General features: G+C 46.6%; 1 pseudogene across 1 annotated transcript in view; it reads left to right on the top strand.

Annotated features, from left to right (window-relative positions):
* Nucleotides 1–18,554, top strand: part of LOC310779631 (solute carrier family 22 member 16-like) — a 150,421-nt pseudogene that overhangs the window by 80,631 nt on the left and 51,236 nt on the right. Inside the window, exon 6 of the transcript in view lies at nucleotides 281–1,491. The product of the transcript in view is annotated as a solute carrier family 22 member 16-like (transcript). The remainder of the gene's footprint in view (nucleotides 1–280; nucleotides 1,492–18,554) is intronic.

Genomic DNA, 18,554 nt, shown 5'->3' with positions numbered 1-18,554 from the left:
TTGGAAAGTAGTGGGAGTGAAAAATGAAAAGTAGTAAAGTAAAAATGAAAAGGAGCGATTTATATGAACTCTGTTACACATGAACACAAAGAACAATCAATAAACCTTTATTTGCAAAAACATATATTACTCAGTAGAAAGTGCCATGCTAAGTTGAGTCATTCAAATCAAATTAAATATGTTGTAATGCAGTGGTTCCCAAATTCGGGTACGCGTAATGTTATATCTTCTTTTTTTTTGTTAAAATTGTCTCTGTCTGGACGCACAAACCCGCCGTCAGAAAACTAGCGGTCGCCTGTGGGATCCACTATCTGTCCTCTGTTTTCTTGGTGGAGACGCCAAATTTCGTGTGCGGTGCGCCCGACAACATCACCGATGTCCTGTTGGGTAACCTGACGGGATCCAATCTGCAGGAGATCCTGCCTCACTTCAAACCGGGCGATGTTTTTAAACCCGTCCTCACCACCGCGGTGGTCAGAACGGCCAACGGACTTCACCTACTTTGATGGCAACAAGACGAAGAAAGTCTGTGACAGGAACTTTGTTTACGACCACAGTGAAGTGTACCAGAGCATAGTGACAGGCTGGGACTTGGTGTGTGAGAGAGATTGGCCGGCCAAGCTGTGCCAGCCCACCTTCAAGCTGGGGGTGGTGATCGGAGTGCTGGTGTTTGGGGACCTCACTGACAGGGTTGGGCGTGTGAGAATTCTGATGATCACCAGCCTCTGCCAGTTTGGGTTCGGAGTGTTAGTGGCATTCACCGGAAACTACTACTTCTTTAGTGATCCGCTTCCTCCTTGCCATGGTGTCCAGTGGCTACCAGGTGGTGGTTTTTGTCTACGTGACTGAGTTCACCGGCATCAAGGTGCGCACGTGGACCTCCCTGCACGTGCACGCAGCCTTCGCCTGTGGGTGGCTCTGACCGGCTACCTGGTGCGGGTCTGGTGGATCTACCAGATCATCCTCTCCATATGCACCTCGCCCGAGACGCCCTTCTACCTCATGGCCAAGGGCCGCTTCCAGGACACCCAGGCCTTGCTGGACACCATCGCTCGCTTCAACGGCCTGGAATCCAGAATGAGGGCCGAGGAGCTCCTGGAGACAGCGGACCAGAAGCTGATGGAGAAGGAGGCGACAGAGTGGCCCGCGCTGCCCGAGAAGAAGCTGTCCATCCTGGATCTGTTTTACCCTACCATCATCAGGTCCGTGACAGTAGGTAGTGGCAGCATGATGTGCCGTGTGGGCAGTGTGGTGGCTCCCTTCTGCGTGTACCTGGCCGATATCTGGACATACCTCCCTCAGGTCATTGGGGGAATCCTGGCCTTCATTATCGGAGTGCTGACGCTGATGCTGCCTGAGACCCTGGGCCAGCCTCTGACCACCACCTTGGAGGAGGCTGAAGCTCTGGGACCCAAGCCCAGCAGGAAGAGCTCAGGCCTGGGCAGTAAAGATGCTGATGATGGGTTGGAGATAAAACCGCACGGAGCCAAGGTCTGAGAGAAGACCAGAGAAAGAGAAGTATCGGAAGATGGAAGGAAACGAGAGGAAGAGACAGACCAAAGACAGTAGTGAAAATCACAGTAACATCGCTGATATATTGGACTGTTGGGGGCGGGAAACAGTAATAAAGAACATAACTTTAGCAGGGGAAAAAACGTTATTTGCATCTGTGTGAACAAATGCAGTGTGCTTCACATTAAAAAATTATGAAAAGCAGTTAAAATGGAGTGTGTACAAAAATAATAATGCAATAAAATAGAGTGCAAGAGAGATTATAAGAGCAGGGATGAAGCTAAATAAAACTGGAAGACAAATAACGGTGCCTGTGAAAAGCGAGGCTCAACGGGCACTTCTTAAGCTTGCGTTTAAAAATGTCTACTGTTTTCTGCTGCTTCAGCTGCCCTCAAATCCAGAGGGAGGCTGTTCCAGAGGAGCCCAAAGCAGCTTCCCATAACTCTCTCCTGCATAGAGCCAGAGCTCATAGAGGAATCAGAGCATCATAACTCTCTCCTGCATAGAGCCAGAGCTCATAGAGGAATCAGAGCATCATAACTCTCTCCTGCATAGAGCCAGAGCTCATAGAGGAATCAGAGCATCATAACTCTCTCCTGCATAGAGCCAGAGCTCATATAGAGGAATCAGAGCATCATAACTCTCTCCTGCATAGAGCCAGAGCTCATAGAGGAATCAGAGCATCATAACTCTCTCCTGCATAGAGGCAGAGCTCATAGAGGAATCAGAGCATCATAACTCTCCCCTGCATAGAGCCAGAGCTCATATAGAGGAATCAGAGCATCATAACTCTCTCCTGCATAGAGCCAGAGCTTATAGAGGAATCAGAGCATCATAACTCTCCCCTGCATAGAGCCAGAGCTCATATAGAGGAATCAGAGCATCATAACTCTCTCCTGCATAGAGGCAGGGCTCATATAGAGGAATCAGAGCATCATAACTCTCTCCTGCATAGAGGCAGAGCTCATAGAGGAATCAGAGCATCATAACTCTCTCCTGCATAGAGGCAGGGCTCATATAGAGGAATCAGAGCATCATAACTCTCTCCTGCATAGAGGCAGAGCTCATAGAGGAATCAGAGCATCATAACTCTCTCCTGCATAGAGGCAGAGCTCATAGAGGAATCAGAGCATCATAACTCTCCCCTGCATAGAGCCAGAGCTCATATAGAGGAATCAGAGCATCATAACTCTCTCCTGCATAGAGGCAGGGCTCATATAGAGGAATCAGAGCATCATAACTCTCTCCTGCATAGAGCCAGAGCTCATATAGAGGAATCAGAGCATCATAACTCTCCCCTGCATAGAGCCAGAGCTCATAGAGGCATCAGAGCATCATAACTCTCTCCTGCATAGAGCCAGAGCTCATAGAGGCATCAGAGCATCATAACTCTCTCCTGCATAGAGCCAGAGCTCATATAGAGGAATCAGAGCATCATAACTCTCTCCTGCATAGAGCCAGAGCTCATAGAGGCATCAGAGCATCATAACTCTCTCCTGCATAGAGCCAGAGCTCATATAGAGGAATCAGAGCATCATAACTCTCTCCTGCATAGAGCCAGAGCTCATAGAGGAATCAGAGCATCATAACTCTCTCCTGCATAGAGCCAGAGCTCATAGAGGAATCAGAGCATCATAACTCTCTCCTGCATAGAGCCAGAGCTCATAGAGGAATCAGAGCATCATAACTCTCTCCTGCATAGAGCCAGAGCTCATATAGAGGAATCAGAGCATCATAACTCTCTCCTGCATAGAGCCAGAGCTCATATAGAGGAATCAGAGCATCATAACTCTCTCCTGCATAGAGCCAGAGCTCATAGAGGAATCAGAGCATCATAACTCTCTCCTGCATAGAGCCAGAGCTCATATAGAGGAATCAGAGCATCATAACTCTCTCCTGCATAGAGCCAGAGCTCATAGAGGCATCAGAGCATCATAACTCTCTCCTGCATAGAGCCAGAGCTCATAGAGGAATCAGAGCATCATAACTCTCTCCTGCATAGAGCCAGAGCTCATAGAGGAATCAGAGCATCATAACTCTCTCCTGCATAGAGCCAGAGCTCATAGAGGAATCAGAGGATCATAACTCTCTCCTGCATAGAGCCAGAGCTCATAGAGGAATCAGAGGATCATAACTCTCTCCTGCATAGAGCCAGAGCTCATAGAGGCATCAGAGGATCATAACTCTCTCCTGCATAGAGCCAGAGCTCATAGAGGCATCAGAGGATCATAACTCTCTCCTGCATAGAGCCAGAGCTCATAGAGGATTCAGAGCATCATAACTCTGTCCTGCATAGAGGCAGGGCTCATATAGAGGAATCAGAGCAACCCAAGATTCTGCTAGGGACATATTTTTTTATCATATTTTTTATAACATCGGTCATTTTAACCACCTTGAAAGTCGACCAATGATGTCGTTTTCGTTGTGAGGACAGCCTGTAATTTCTCTGTATCATTGTGGGTGAGCAAAGGTCTGACCGTAATATTTTCCCGGTGATAAAAAAAAAAGTTTTAGTCAGATTTAATTTCTGATATGTGCTTCAAAGCTTCTGTCGTGATAAACCCCCAGCATGCGATTTAATGTGCTGTCGGTTTCATAATCAAGATGGAGAGATAAAGGGAGAGACATGAACGTACTAAAAAGTCATGAATTACAAAAAAATGTCGGATCAAAAAATGTGAGTTGACATAATGATTTAAGATACTTTATGACTTCTTATGGAATCTAGACAGCGCTCTGATCTTCCCCACATTTTTCTTGTCACACACAGAAAGAAATGCAACTCTGTATCAACAATCTACACAATTGCTTCAGTAATGTCAAGCCGGCTGACAGATTGCTTGCGAAAAAAGATATTGAGTGAATGCCTTTATGCAAAGGAACCATGAATTTTAAATAATGGATACTTTCAGACAGTGATGGAAAGGATGGAAACCAACGATGTCGATAACGATTGGGCCGTTGATGGATAGAGGCCATTAATGCCTTGAACACAACATGGGCTCCAAGCCCAATGCACTGGATGGAATTCAATCATTTGTCATATATGTAGCTCGCACTCTCTCTCCCTCTCTTTCTTTAATTGCATGAACTTTGACCCCCAATGCTTTCTCTTTTCAAGCTCAATGTCCTGACCCCATTGTTTTTTTCTCCCTTTTCCTTACATTCTTACTCCTTATTTAGAGAGCAACTTAATTGAATTTGGCCTGCAGGGCATTAATCTTGAGGGCAGCGTGGTCAGAGGCTGGAAATTGGATCCAGCAGGTCAGGTTTTTACATGTTGTAATTAAGGTCACCTGGGGGCAAGAGGGAGGTAGGAGGAGAGGAGGAACAATTGAGATAGAGTAGGAGATGGAGGAAGAAAGGGCTGGGAGAGAGGGAGCGGAGATGGAGAAATGGCCGATGTGGAAAGACTCAAGGTGCTTATCCACTTATCCGCATATGTTCACGCTAGAGGGCGCCATCGCGCCACAGAACTGCACGCTTGTAGGCGGGGCTTCGTTATTTGTTCCTTGCTGCATCGGTATTGGAGAAACAACAGCGCTCGTTCTCACAATGGATGGAGCAACATGTCCTCATACTGAAACGACAGACTAAGTAGATTTCCAATTACTCCAAAAATGACAGAGCGAAACGGTGCGTGCAGGTGGGACACGGTTCACTTGAAAAACATCAGGTCGGTTAATTTGAAAAAACAACTTTATGTTTAGGCAACTAAAGCAACTTGGTTAAGCTTAGGCAACTAAAGCAACTTGGTTAAGGATAGCATAGTCTTACCGCCAGACCCATGAGAGTTCTTACTGCTGATACACTACATTAGCTATGCTAACTATGTCACTGCATGTGGCAGATCTCTCTGTGGGTCTGGGACACTTCTCGCTCCAAACTGGTGTCAGAATCCTGGCCAGTGATTGGTTCCCCTGAAATTCTTGGGGCACCAATCGGTAACAAATTTGGCGATCAGGCGCGCCCACCCAACTGACTCTGAGTGCGTTTACACGCACACACTAATCAGATAACTGAGAATAATCAGGTAAGTGGCAATAATCTGATTTCCGCGTTCACATGCACTTTAGTAAATAGCGGGAACTCACCTCAAAGTGCATGAGTGGACATCAAACTGATGATTCAGCAGAAAGCTAGGTGTGTTTATTGGATTTCTCATAAACTGATGATAACGGCCTCCATCTGATAAAGGATATGGGTTTGTGCTGTTTACATGACCACTTGATAATCAGGTCAGTCCTGAAAGCTGATAATAATCGGTTTATTAGTGTAAGCGCACTCCCTGTTGACTTAAGCCAGTCTCTCATTGGTGCTACTGTACTGTGTCAGTCATTCACTTTTGAACCTTAGACCCGCCCCTCAAAATAGCAGCTGGGGCTGCAAAAGTGGCACAGACTCTATTATGTAGTATGCAGAGCACAGCAATTCAACGTCATATTTGAGTCTGGGAAGAGACGAAGGTTTGGGTTACGGTTCAAAGCGGAACACGTCAGGAGGCGAAGCGGGTCTCTCGTGATGAGGAAGTTGAAATATGAGGAAGTTACCGGACTGCCAATCACCCCGTCACCCTTACTTGTCAGCGAGCTATTTCAATATCAGTCGTTACGTTAAAGACCTCCAGAGGTCGCCGCTACTTCCTGGTTCCAGCTCCCCACTCTGGCGTGCATGCACTGCACACGTGCATTTACTCACACGGCCACAAGAGGTCGCATTCGTAAAACATCGGCCGTTTTAAGCCCCTTGGAAATTGACGAATGCCGTCGTTTTCCTTGTGAGGACGGACGAGAGACGAGGAAGAGAAGGAGAGATGGAGCAAAGACCGATAATATGGAAAGTACTTGTGAAGAAAGCGAAGAGGGGGAGAGAGTCATGATGGAGAGAAGAGAGACGAGAGAAAAGAGAGAGGCAGATAGAGATAGCGAATGCCGGGAGGAGAAGCATATAAACCGCGACATATTTCACTGGGTATCAGCCGACCAAAGGCGCTTTGCTATTATAAGCATAGCCAAAGGGCCAGAGATTACAAAGACTGGGGAGGCATGAACAAATGCAAACGCAACTCTTCTCCCCTTCTCTCCCCCTATATCTCTCTCTCCCTCTCTCTCTCTCTCTCTCCCCTCCTGTCTCCTATCTCCCTCCACTCCTCTCCACTTCTCCCTCTCCTCGCTTCTTCGGTCTCCCTCGCTCTCCTCACACGCCTCTCTCTCTCTCTCTCTCCGGGGAGAGAGCGCGAGCGCGAAGAATCGGGCGGTGAGGGGAAACTGATGAAGACAGGGATATGTGGAAATGGAGAAGGGGATGGGGACGTAGAGAGAAGAGCGCCCATCAGGAGATGAGTGTAACTGGAGTAGAATGATAATGACCGCGGCGAGCCCTGGCACCACACCGCCTCTGCCTCTCTCTCTCTCTCTCTCTCTCTCTCTCTCTCTCTACAGCTGCATAGTGTCACGGAGGAGATGGGGGTGGAGGTGGGTGGGTGGGTGTTGGGGGAAGGCGGGTGGGGGGGGGGGGGGTAGTTCACCCACAGAGCAGATATGCACTGTGTAGTCTAATCTAGTCCCTGCCTATATGCACTACATGGCCTCTATGTTTGATCCCCCTCCGCGGATCAACAAAAGCTGCCGCCACGAAAACCCCCGGAGGGAGCGGACCTCCCACCACTTACCACGTGGGAGCATCAAAGCGCTCACTCTCTCTCTCACACACACACACACACACAGAATTAATAAGCTCAAACCCCGCTTTTTCTGCGATGAAACGGTCTCGCTTCACATCCTGTTTCCTACAGTCTTAGCATTTGTTCGATAGCATAAAGCTCGACCGCGCGATATAAAAGGAATTCCGGGGTGGTGGCGGCGGCGGCGGCGGCGAGTTGAAGAGAGTCAAGAGTTAAAAGAGCGGCGCTCTAGTGCCGCACACACTGCCTCTACTGTTCTTCAAGCATTTAAATGGAGACTGCAGCGAAATTGAAAGCTGACTAAGTAATTTTTCGGCAGCATATTTAATAGTCTTTTCAGGGAAGAAAAGGGGGCTCTGGCTGGCGGGCACGAGAATGAAATGTAATGGGCAAAAATAATCACTCTCTCTCTCTCTCTCTCTCTCTCTCTCTCTTCACCCTTTCCCTGCCTCTGCCCTCTCTGCCTCTGTCCCGGGGAAATGATATTTCTGCGTTTAGTAAATAAAGAGAAAGGAGGGAGAGCTAATCTCTGTGGTGGGAGTGGAGGACGGACTAATGAAACATGTTGACACGTGTATTAAAAGCTGCCATAATTGAATAAGGGGATTTGGGCGGGGGTGGGGCGTTATTAAGGTATGTGGGGGATTAAAAATGGCCGAGAACAGAGGCGAGGCCCAACACAAGTCAAAGCAGTCCCTGGAAACATCTCGCTGGAGTCGCCTGGGGGCAGAAAAGAACTCGGCCTGTTTGAGTTCTGCCTTTGTATCGGGCTACTTTTAGTACAGTCCCAGTCTTATAGTGCAGCCACTGCTCATGTGCATGGTTCAAATAAAATGTACTTTTTAGCTGACTTGCTCAAAGGCACTTGGACAGTTTGACAGTTTCTCTCACCGCTAACCTGTCGCCATGAAATCAACTATGCAGAGCTGAACAAAGACTATAGGCCACATTCTCTAATGTCAGTTCAAGTAGCCTGCACAGCAAATATTTGTGTTCATTTAAGTCTGAAAGTAGTAAAGTCAACAGTCAATTTAATACATACACCTACTAATAATGCAGAAATTTCCTGTGTATGTAACTAAAGAAACTGACTCCGAACAACAACAACAAAACATAGGCTACCTGACTTATTGATTGATGGACCAGTGATATCATTCATGCACAAATGACATCACTGGTCCACAACTTAACTTAAATCACCTCTCAGTAAGTCTCAGACTAAATGAATGACTGCAAAACTGTCGACAGTTTTTGGATATACAACCGATTTTGTAATGACACAAAGCTGGTTGAAAATCTGCGGAGTGTTCCTTTAATCACACACAGCGTACTGAGTCAAAAGAGCACAGTGCATGAGCTGGCATGCTTCAACCACACAGAGCAGGTGAGATGATGGGGTTATATAACTAGCCCTGTCAGCCTGCTGATGAAGCTGCACCTGGCCTATCACCTAGCATACTTAGATAGCGCTCCCTCCTTCCCCCTGGAGTGTTTCACTCGTATGGCTAATTAGTAGATATTCACACTCTTCAAAACCTCGCCTCCTGCTCACCTCCTGCAATTCCCCATAGGCCCGCTGCTTGTCATTAAAATAACTAGGTACACTTAAGGTGGCAAGATTCATCTAGGTTCCTGCAGGTAGAGGATAATAGATGTGTGCGTAATGGGGGGATGAACGCACATTACGATGACGGAAGGTTGTGAACTGTTTCAGCTATATGTAATGTGAGGGGAGTGGCCATAGAATTATAGTCTTGGTTGACATGAAGATTAGGTTAGAGCTCATTGTGCAAATTTACATTTAAATATCATCTTAGAAGCAGAGGAGATACTGATTGGATCAATCAGCAGACTTGTAAAGGCTAATTGGAACGAAATCAAGCAAATATGTGTTGAAAGGCTCACTGACTTCTCTTTATACGAGCGGAATATCCGTCCCTGTGTGACTGCATGTCCATTTAGTCAGGCCTCGCTCACAGAGTTCATAGTGCACCTCACTGGCTGATTACAACTCCGCTAACCTGCGTGCCGCTCCAGAGTTCACTGGCCGATTCAAACTCTGCAGCTTTCCATGGTGCTGAACCTGTGGTCATTTTGGCCACTAATTAGCCGTTTTTGCCCATTTAGTCGGACCTAATTAAACAATCCAATCATGGGAGTTGGAAACCCTCATTAATGTTTTTTCTTGCAACCTGTGTTTCCCCTGTCTTTTTGACACAACATGGCCGCTGTGAAAAAGGCCCATTCCTCTCCACATTAGGGAAATGACTTACTGACCGTGTTCTCCAAATGACTCCATTTGTATAGCGCTCATCACAGCCACCTATCTTCATCTCCAAATGGGCTTAATTGGGCGGATGATTTGTGTGGTTAAAGGTTTTAACATATCGCCGAGGCTTAGCCAACCAAAATAATCTGCCCTCGTTAAGTTAAGAAGCCGGTGTCAAGTGTCTCGCCACATCAAGAAGGTGAAGCGTCCACTGAGCCAGGCGGCGGGCAGACTCCCCCTCACCCGGGTTACTGGCAATTCACAGGCTTTCCATTTGAAGAGGAGTGTTAACAATTCATTTGGTGGCTTTTTAGTGCCGCCTTCAATTGCCGAGAATATGTTACTAAACGGACTTTGAAAAAGTCAAATGGCGCCTCCTTACCTTAATGTATTAGTCTTAAGAGGTAAAAACCACACGGAGCCCAAAACCGTATTATTTAACTTTGATCCCAGAGCCCCTTTGTTGTTGTCGTTGTTGTTGTTGTTTGTTGTTGCAGCCTCTTCCAAATGAAAAGGAAAGCCAATAAAAAGAGGCTGTCAAAGCGACCGTGAATAAAACATTTTACAGCGGGTAAAATAACACCGCCTCCATTTACCCCGTGCTAATTTTGAGAATTCACAGGGGCACCGGGTGGTTTTGTGCTCGCCGGAGCAGACGAGCGGAGGCAATGAGGCAAACGGAATAACATTACATCCCCTTGTTTGAAAGTGCGATCTGCGGAGCAGGTAGAGGCGGCGTGCGCGCGTGCGTTTGTGTTGGCGGACCTGATCAAGTGCATAACTAATGACTCGCCGCTCCAAATGTCAGTGGAGACAGGAGTGGGTGGGGGGGGGGGGGGTGCTTAGCCCAGATCACACCAGAGATATCAATCATGAGACTGGATCAAGACCCGCGGCTAATGTTCCCAGCGAGCGTCGGGGGGGTTACGGAGTCACCACGATGAGGAGAAATAAGTGATTAGACAGGGGGCCGCGAAAGGGCCCGCCGTGTAGACTAGTGTAGGAATTTAGCCAGGGGCAAGGGCAAAAATGCCCCCAAGAAATTTCAGAATGCCCCTAAAAACCATTATCCCAATATTTTGATAATTTCATTTTCATCCAATTCATTTCATTTCCATCTCTGACACACACTCGGCACCTGCAAGCTGGTTTGAAGACGATGAAGAACACACTCACACAAACAGCGCTGTTTACACTACGCTTTAGCAACTTTATGCACTAATTACTATTTTTTAAAGTGCCCCCAACATTTTGTAAATGCCCCCAGTTTTTAGACAGTGGGGGCAAAAGTTGCCCTCAAAATATTTTTTAAATTTCCTACACTGGTGTACTCGCGTTTAGAGTCAACGGAGGCGAACACAAAGAGGCGCTGTGTAACAGTCATGCCGCACCGCAGCAAGTTTTTTCCCCGCGTGTACTCGCTCGGAGGCGCTACTGCACGTTCATTTTGTATTGGGATACGTCGCTCGTTGCCTTCCAAAGCATGCTGGGATACCTGGCGGCGGACGGCAGTGACGAGAGGAGGAGCCAACTGTGAAATCGACCGATTTAAAACGGAAAGACTGCAAGACAGCCAATCAAGCTGCAGCACCCAAGCGAGCAGCGATGCGAATACAAGTGACACATGCTTCCTCCGACACACGTGCAGTGGCCAGCCACTTCTTTTCACCCGACAGCGAGGCATTTCACCGGCAGCATGTAGTGCGTGGGTCGTGGGAGGATCACGGTATTCCCCCCAGTTCCCCTCACCCAACAGGCACCCCGACCGAACAGAGGAGGCACTAGTGCAGCGAGCGGGACGCGTACCCTTAATCTGTTGTGCCTGTCTGCACGCCCAACCAAGCTGGAGGTAACACGGGGCAGTGGTGGCCCAACGGTTAGAGAAGCGAGCTTGTGACCGGAAGGTCGTCGGCTCAATCCCCGGGACCGGCAGGATAAATCTGGGTGGGGAAAGTGAAATGGCAGCGCTTGCCTCTCCCTCATTACCACCACTGAGTTGCCCTTGAGCAAGGCCCTTAACCCCAACTGCTCCAGCGAAGCTGATCAGTGGCCACCAGATCAGACTGTGGTTGTACTGGGCAGCCTCCAGGTGTGAATGTGTGTGTGAATGTGAACAGGGCGCTCCTGAAAAAGAGAGCATTGCTCTCAGTGAGACTTCCCCTGTATAAAATAAAGGTAAAAAAAAAAAAAAAACGGGGGCTCAAACCTGTGACTCTCGTGTTGGTAGGCAGGTAATCTACCCCCTGCACTACCCCCATATCTCTTATCTTTTCTTTTCTGACATTTTTAGTTCCCACAAACACATGCGAGACATGCAACACATGTTCCCACAAACACATGTTTTCACCTCAAGGATTAACTTCCCCAGCCTCCCCTTTGTCTGAGGATATAGATTTTTTTACAACAATGCCCTCCTGAGGACGTTCAGAGTATAAACAGTGCCAATGTGCTGCTCATCCAAACTGAGTGTGTGTGTGTGTGTGTGTGTGTGTTTGTGTCTGCATTAGGCCATCAATCATTCTGTCTGACTGTGTCTCTTTCTCCCTCTCTCTCTCTCTCTCTCTCCATCTCTCCGTCTGACTGCATCTATCTGTGTTTCTGTTCGATTCCCCATTCCCCCCGATCAATATTCACGCCTTGAATATCATATGAGTCATTGTGGACGGCAATTAGAAACGGTTAATTTCCAACTTTGATGGAGAAAAAGGGGGTCGATGAGAAGCTAATTAAAGTCTTCCTCGCCGTTTGATTTGATGGGAGGGGGCCGGTTGCGTCATCCGAGCCCCCCGCAAATTCAAAGCAGTCACATGATCGTCTTATGAGGGCTGATCTCATGGCCACGGGGGGATGAGTTATCTCCTGACATGAGACTGAAGTTGAATTATCTATCAACTATATTCCACCACGCCCATCCCCTGGTCCTTCATCATTCATAATTAGTTAGCCATCGCCCTCTTGCACGTATGTGCTATTACTCAAAATGTGCTATTGTAATGCAATGTAATGTAATGTATTTATATAGCACACAAGCAAGCATGGTTAAAAACAGATCAGCCAATCAGAAACTAGATAATCAATATCATAAAGCGACACAAGAAGTTAACATTTAAAAATAGAAAGCATATGATTGCAAAAAATTAATTACAAGTTGCACCGATTTGAAGCGTTAAAAGATTTATTTGATTTTAATCAAACATGAAAATGGACGGTTTTAATTTGACAACAAAAACATTTCCAAATTGAACCCCAGCTCACTTCCTGTTGCAGTGTTTGCTATGGACAGAAAAGAAAAGAAAAACTTTAAAGTGGATGACTGACCATTCTGTGAAAACCGTCTATAGAGAGCCAAAGTCACACCCACTTCCGGGTTAGGCACGCGCACCAAGAGATTTCATCCGCCATTTATTTTCCCATAGACATTTTGTAAAATGCTTATAAAATAGTTTTACTTAGTCCAACCAATGTCTATGGGAAAATAAATGGCGGATGAAATCTTGGTGCGCATAACTAACCCCGAAAGTGGGGCGTGACTTTGGCTGCCTATTCACTTGGACTCTGCATCACATTTGGACCCATTTATGGAAGAGTTGGCACAGTGATATTTTTTCTTTTTTGCGCACGCTGTGTGGAAGTTAAGGAGCTTTGGGTCGATGCCTTCTCTACTGCACTTATCCTATAATTCCTGCCCTGCATCCACTTATTAATTATTCACTTTCTGGTCCTTGGCTCATACACACAATCCCACCCCAACTCTCTCTCTCTGTCGCTCTGTGTGTGTGTGTGTGTCTCTCTCTCTCTCTGTCTCTCTCTCTCATCCCTTCATATATATTTTCTTTCCTATTTCTTCCTTTGCTCCAGGATAAGCTCATCAGAAGTTAGCTTCCTCTATGCCTCTCTGTCAGGCTCTCCCCTTCTTCTCTTTTTACCACGGCGCTGGGCCAGAGGTCCCGCCGGGGTCATAAGAGGGAAAAGTCAGGACAGTCACTCATGGACGTTTAGTGGTTAAAGGGCTCTAGCTAGGGATAGGAAGGTGGTAGTCAGGATTTGAGAGGTGGGTAGGAATAGTGGTTAGGGGGATATGGGTGGTGTTGTTGGTGGTGGGGGGCGAGGGTGGAGGCAAAAGGGCCCATAGGGATAGGAGGGTGATAGGGAGTTGGGATTCGATGGTGGGTAGGTTTAGTGGCTAGGGGGCTGTGGGGAGAGGGTGTGGCACCGTGGTCTAACAGGTTTCAGCTCATTCTTGCTCACTCTCTGTCTCACGCATGCTTTCACTTGTTTGCTTCCAAAAAAACGGCCTAATCCACATTTCTAACTCTCTGGAATTGGTTCAAAACAAACTTTACAGGATTTTAGCTGGAGTTTAAGTCTTACTCTGACCTGAGTCACCTCATGTAGGCTTACAGTATGTGCATTACATGACAGTAGGATAATAAATTCAATATATAATGCAGAAATGTCACAACACATAATTTATTGTGGGGAAGAAAATGAATTGTGATATTGGCTGCCGTAGTAATCAAATGATATGGCTTGACCATTACAGTTTCACACGCTCTCCATTCAAGTGATATGTGCATTCTCATAGCATCATTGAAAAGTTGCAACACACATTAACTTAACCCATTGATACCTGATGCAGCATTTGCGTGTATATCCCTCATTTGTGTCACAAATGCTGCATCAGGTATCAATGGGTTAAGACACTGCCAGGACAAACCTGTGTAAAGCCTCTCCCTCCCTCTCTGCTTTACATCCTTGCAACTGCACACGGTCACTGGACTCAGCAGCTCCACTGAAGCAGCGGAGGATTAAGGGAGCATTACCCCAAGCATGTTTGGAGTGGTTTATTCAAATTCGTTACTGCATTTGTTGGCTTTGTTTGGGCATGTGAGAACCATGCAATTTGAACTCCGGTGGCACCAAAATTAGTTAGGAACGAGAATGTATTCCAAACCGACTTGGAAACGACCGCAAAATGCAAAGTTTTATGGACACGCATATTGACATCTGATCGTCATCTCATAGCAGTTACAATTTTGATGTCACTCTGAGCCTACTGCTAGGATGCTATGGCTCCAGTTGAAACAGCTTCTTCTGAAACCTCTCCACTCAAACGTAAGAGTGAAAGCACCTCCTGGAGGCATGTTTAAAGTCTAACACCATGTTATCGGGGGAAGGAATAGCGAGCGACACCGCCACTTGCTCCGCTGCGTTGCAACACAAAGTCACTTGCAGTGGTTTTGACCCGGCCTTTGAGCTGCTAGATTAATCAACTAATACTATTATTAAGTGACTAATTTAATCACGCAGCAGGGCTTGGCCACAGTAACCACAGACCATTAGCTCGGGCAGAGCATTACAGCCAATCACATCGCACAGAACACACGCACTAATCAGAAAGGAGCAGAGCGGAGGCCTCGGTAGCGGGCGCCACGCCAACATTTACAAAGTCGACCCTTCTTAAGCCCTCGCAAAGTGGCAAAGCATACAGGAAATGACCCTGCTTTGTTGCACCCAGGAGGCCCTTCAAAGTGTCCCTCATAGCACTTTCTGACCCTTCCGCACAGACAAGTCGTGGGCCGCACATCACGGCAGCAAGACCCTAAAAAAGCAGGATAAGACATCACTCCCGTCACAGCATTAGAATTTTGCATTGGGTCTAGTTCTATTGAAGTGAATGGGGGCGAGCATGGTATGTAGGTCCTACTACATCATACGTATCTGTGTCGTTTCACCTTTGATTGAAAAATGCGTCCATCAGATTAGAGAGGAGAGTATGTTTCTGTTTTTGTTTTTTTATGTAAATATGCGCGTTTGTTTTCCTTAATATTGGTCTTCAAACAGATCATGGCTCTGTCCAGCAGCTGCAGATAGCTCAACTCAAGCCCCCGTTTCGTCCAAAATAGAGCAAAATTAGCTGACTACAACATGATACATGACCGAACAGGGCATCAGTCAACATCACATACTGTAATGTGTTTCTATTTAATCTGGTGGAAGCTTTTTTCAATCAAAGGTGAAACGGCACAGATATAATGGTTTATAGCGGGACTTACCCTGTAAGTACTTACCCTGCAAGTATACATCACTTCAACAGAACTGACCCTAAAGTCTGGCTCCAATGCAAAATTCTAATGCCGTGGGTTGGGGGATGTCTTATCCTTCTTTCTTAGGATCCTTGAGTAAAACCAGGAAGAATGAGCTTCAATTTGCTTCATGCGCTGGTGGGCAGCTACGTACAAATGAATGCCATTTTCTATAACTTATCCAGGTTCTCTTATACTTCCATGGTTCCCCACCTTCGCTCACCAGCACTTCCTCCGTTTACACTCTTTGGTGTGCAATGGCAATTTTTAACAAGTCTCTGCAGGAATTAAGGATGGCTTTATTATGACTGTGGTTACCTCAATCATGGCACCTTTCCAAAACAAACAACAAAGTGTGGATGATGCCTCTCCCTCCTGTGTGTTTCATTATTTATCTATCTATATAATATCTATTTTCCCAGACGGGAAAACATTTCGAGTGCTATCTGGTGTTTCGCCCCCCGCTTTTAGCTCTTGACTGACGCACACAATCTCAATGGCAGGCTGAAATGACACATTGTTCTTATTCACCTTATGTAGCCACGCCCATTTGACCCGGTTGTGTGGTCGTGTGACGACTTCCGGCAAAAAAAAAAAAAAAAAAAATGGCTGGTTGCTCCAATATCATCTAACTCTGAATTAACTAATAATTTAGCCAATTGTATGTAACATACCAAATAAAAGCAAACGGCAATATCTAAGAATGCAACGCCATGTAACTGGCTCGTTAAGTCTGGCATTCCAGGGAATTACGTTAACGTCTGCGGGTCTTATAGACATAAGTGGCTCGAGCTGCGCTTGGAGGAGAGAAAACAATCTGAAGCTTTCTTTGTTGGAGTCCAGGTATGTTTTACAAGAAAGTGCTCGTCATTGTCGACCATAACGTTATCTGACCTGGCTAACAGTGGATGATACTCTGCTTGCTTGCTGTGTACCAAGCTCAAAGTAGTAGGCTACGTTCTTTGTTTTACCCCCTGCACTGTCCGCTACAAAAACAACTCTCTTCCTCGACGTTCTTTTATATTTTGCGCCGTGACCGCCGGAAGTGTTAACACGACCCGGAAGAATTTGGCCCACCCCCGCGTCTGAACATAAGGTGAATAGGGGCTCTCTGTCTGATGGCGACTTGAGGAGTGTTGTTGTTGTTGTTGTTGTTGTTGGGTTTTGGCGAGGAAAAACAAAGCGTTTAATGAAATGGGCGATGGCGTGCAGATGCTTTTCAGTGACATGTTTGAGGATGGAGACATAAAAAGGCTCTCATTATAGGGAAGCTGACAGTTCATCAAACTGAGAGCACAGCTTTCTGTTTATTTATTTATTTATTTGCACACAAGTATAAGACAGATATGAAAAATGCAAACAAGAAAGTAAAGTGCAGGTAGAGAGACGAGAAACTCTGAAGTGCCTATTGGTCGCTGCCTCAGACCAAACCAAATAAAAACCATCGCTCCTTTACTGTGAAAGCCTAGAGAAGAAGAGCTTTTCCGCTAGCCGTTTTGTACACGTACTGTATGTGTGTGACATCGCTCGCATGTGACTTCAACGTGTTTGTAAGGAAAACGACAACATCGGTTGATTTTCAAGCAGGAAGTAGCGACGGACACAGTCTGATATAGAAATAGCTCGTTGACAAGTAAGGGTGAAGGGGAGTGATTGGCGGACCGGTAACTTCCGCGTCTTTCAACTCAGTTGCGAGCTTGTTGCAATAGACCCCGGTTCGCCTCCCGACATGTTCAGTTTTGAACCGTAACCCAAACCATAACCCTAACCTTAACCAAGTTGTTTTAGTTGCCTAAACTTAACCAAGTTATTTTAGTTGCCTAAACATGACATCTGCGTGACATTTTCAAAATAACCTCCATGAGGCATATCACCTGCACGCAGCGTTTCACTCACATCCGTCGTTTTGGTCGTCTTTGGAGATCAACTCATTGTGTGGTTTCCTGGGTTTGGGTGTGAGCACGTGTTGGTTTGTATGTATATAAGGGCCACTTCACTTGACACCACAGAGCCAGGTATGGGCTGAGGGGAGCTGAAGGGGATTTGGTGAATTACCAGGCTGCTGCCTCAGCATCCAGTCCCAGGGATTACAGCGAAGGCTCGGGTCCAGCAGTATGTGCAGACGCACGGGGAGGAAGGGATCAGTGTTTGGGGGGGGAGAGGGTGGAGGGAGGTGCTGGTCAAACACCGGCCTCAAGCGCCACCCGAGAAGGAAGAGCGACCTGTGTCACATCACAGCCAAACACCCTCAAGGTCACTGGGATGCACAGGATTCACAAGCACAAACACCCTCAAGGTCACTGGGATGCACAGGATTCACAAGCACAACGTGTGGCTTTCCTCGCTATACACATTTTCACAGATCCAATGCACACAGTGGACTAAACGTGCAAAGCGACTCTTTTCACAAAGTACACTGATAAGTCGAATCCGGGTAGAAGCCTTTATCCAGTATCGATGTGGAATCTACACCAATCACAAAAGAGATGTCGTTAAAGAGAAGCAGTTGGAGAAAAATGTTGCAGCTTTGAGACGATGGAGATGTGCTCGGTGCAGAAGGGGCTGCGATTGGGTATCAGGGAGATAATAGTTTGTATTCAATTTGCCATTTCTGGCTAAAAGCAAAATACACGACGACAAGAGACACATCTCTGTGGCGCTATAGGTGCGTCCAGTGCACCCATTGTAGTCGGTGCTAGCCTTCAGTCCTGGCTTTCATTGCATTCCTCATTGCATTTCTTTCAGACGCCATCACAAAGGCAAAAGATGCTCGCCATCTGAGATTGCGACGTGTGAAACGACAGGATCACTGTTGTGACGGTGCCGGAGAAACTGACTTTGATAGTACGCTTTCACCTTTGTTCTATTTTCTACAAACCCTCTTCACAAGTAAACCTAGAGAACATTTCTGAAAATGAATCCAAGTAAGAAAACACTAAATACCCTCTTAATGGTCAGTCGTTCACTCAGTTAGTGAGTCGGTCAGTCAGTCAATCATTATTTT

Source organism: Poromitra crassiceps (assembly GCF_964638095.1).
Source record: "Poromitra crassiceps genome assembly, chromosome: 7".
NCBI lineage: Eukaryota > Metazoa > Chordata > Actinopteri > Beryciformes > Melamphaidae > Poromitra > Poromitra crassiceps.
This window is presented reverse-complemented; position numbering and strand designations above follow the sequence as displayed.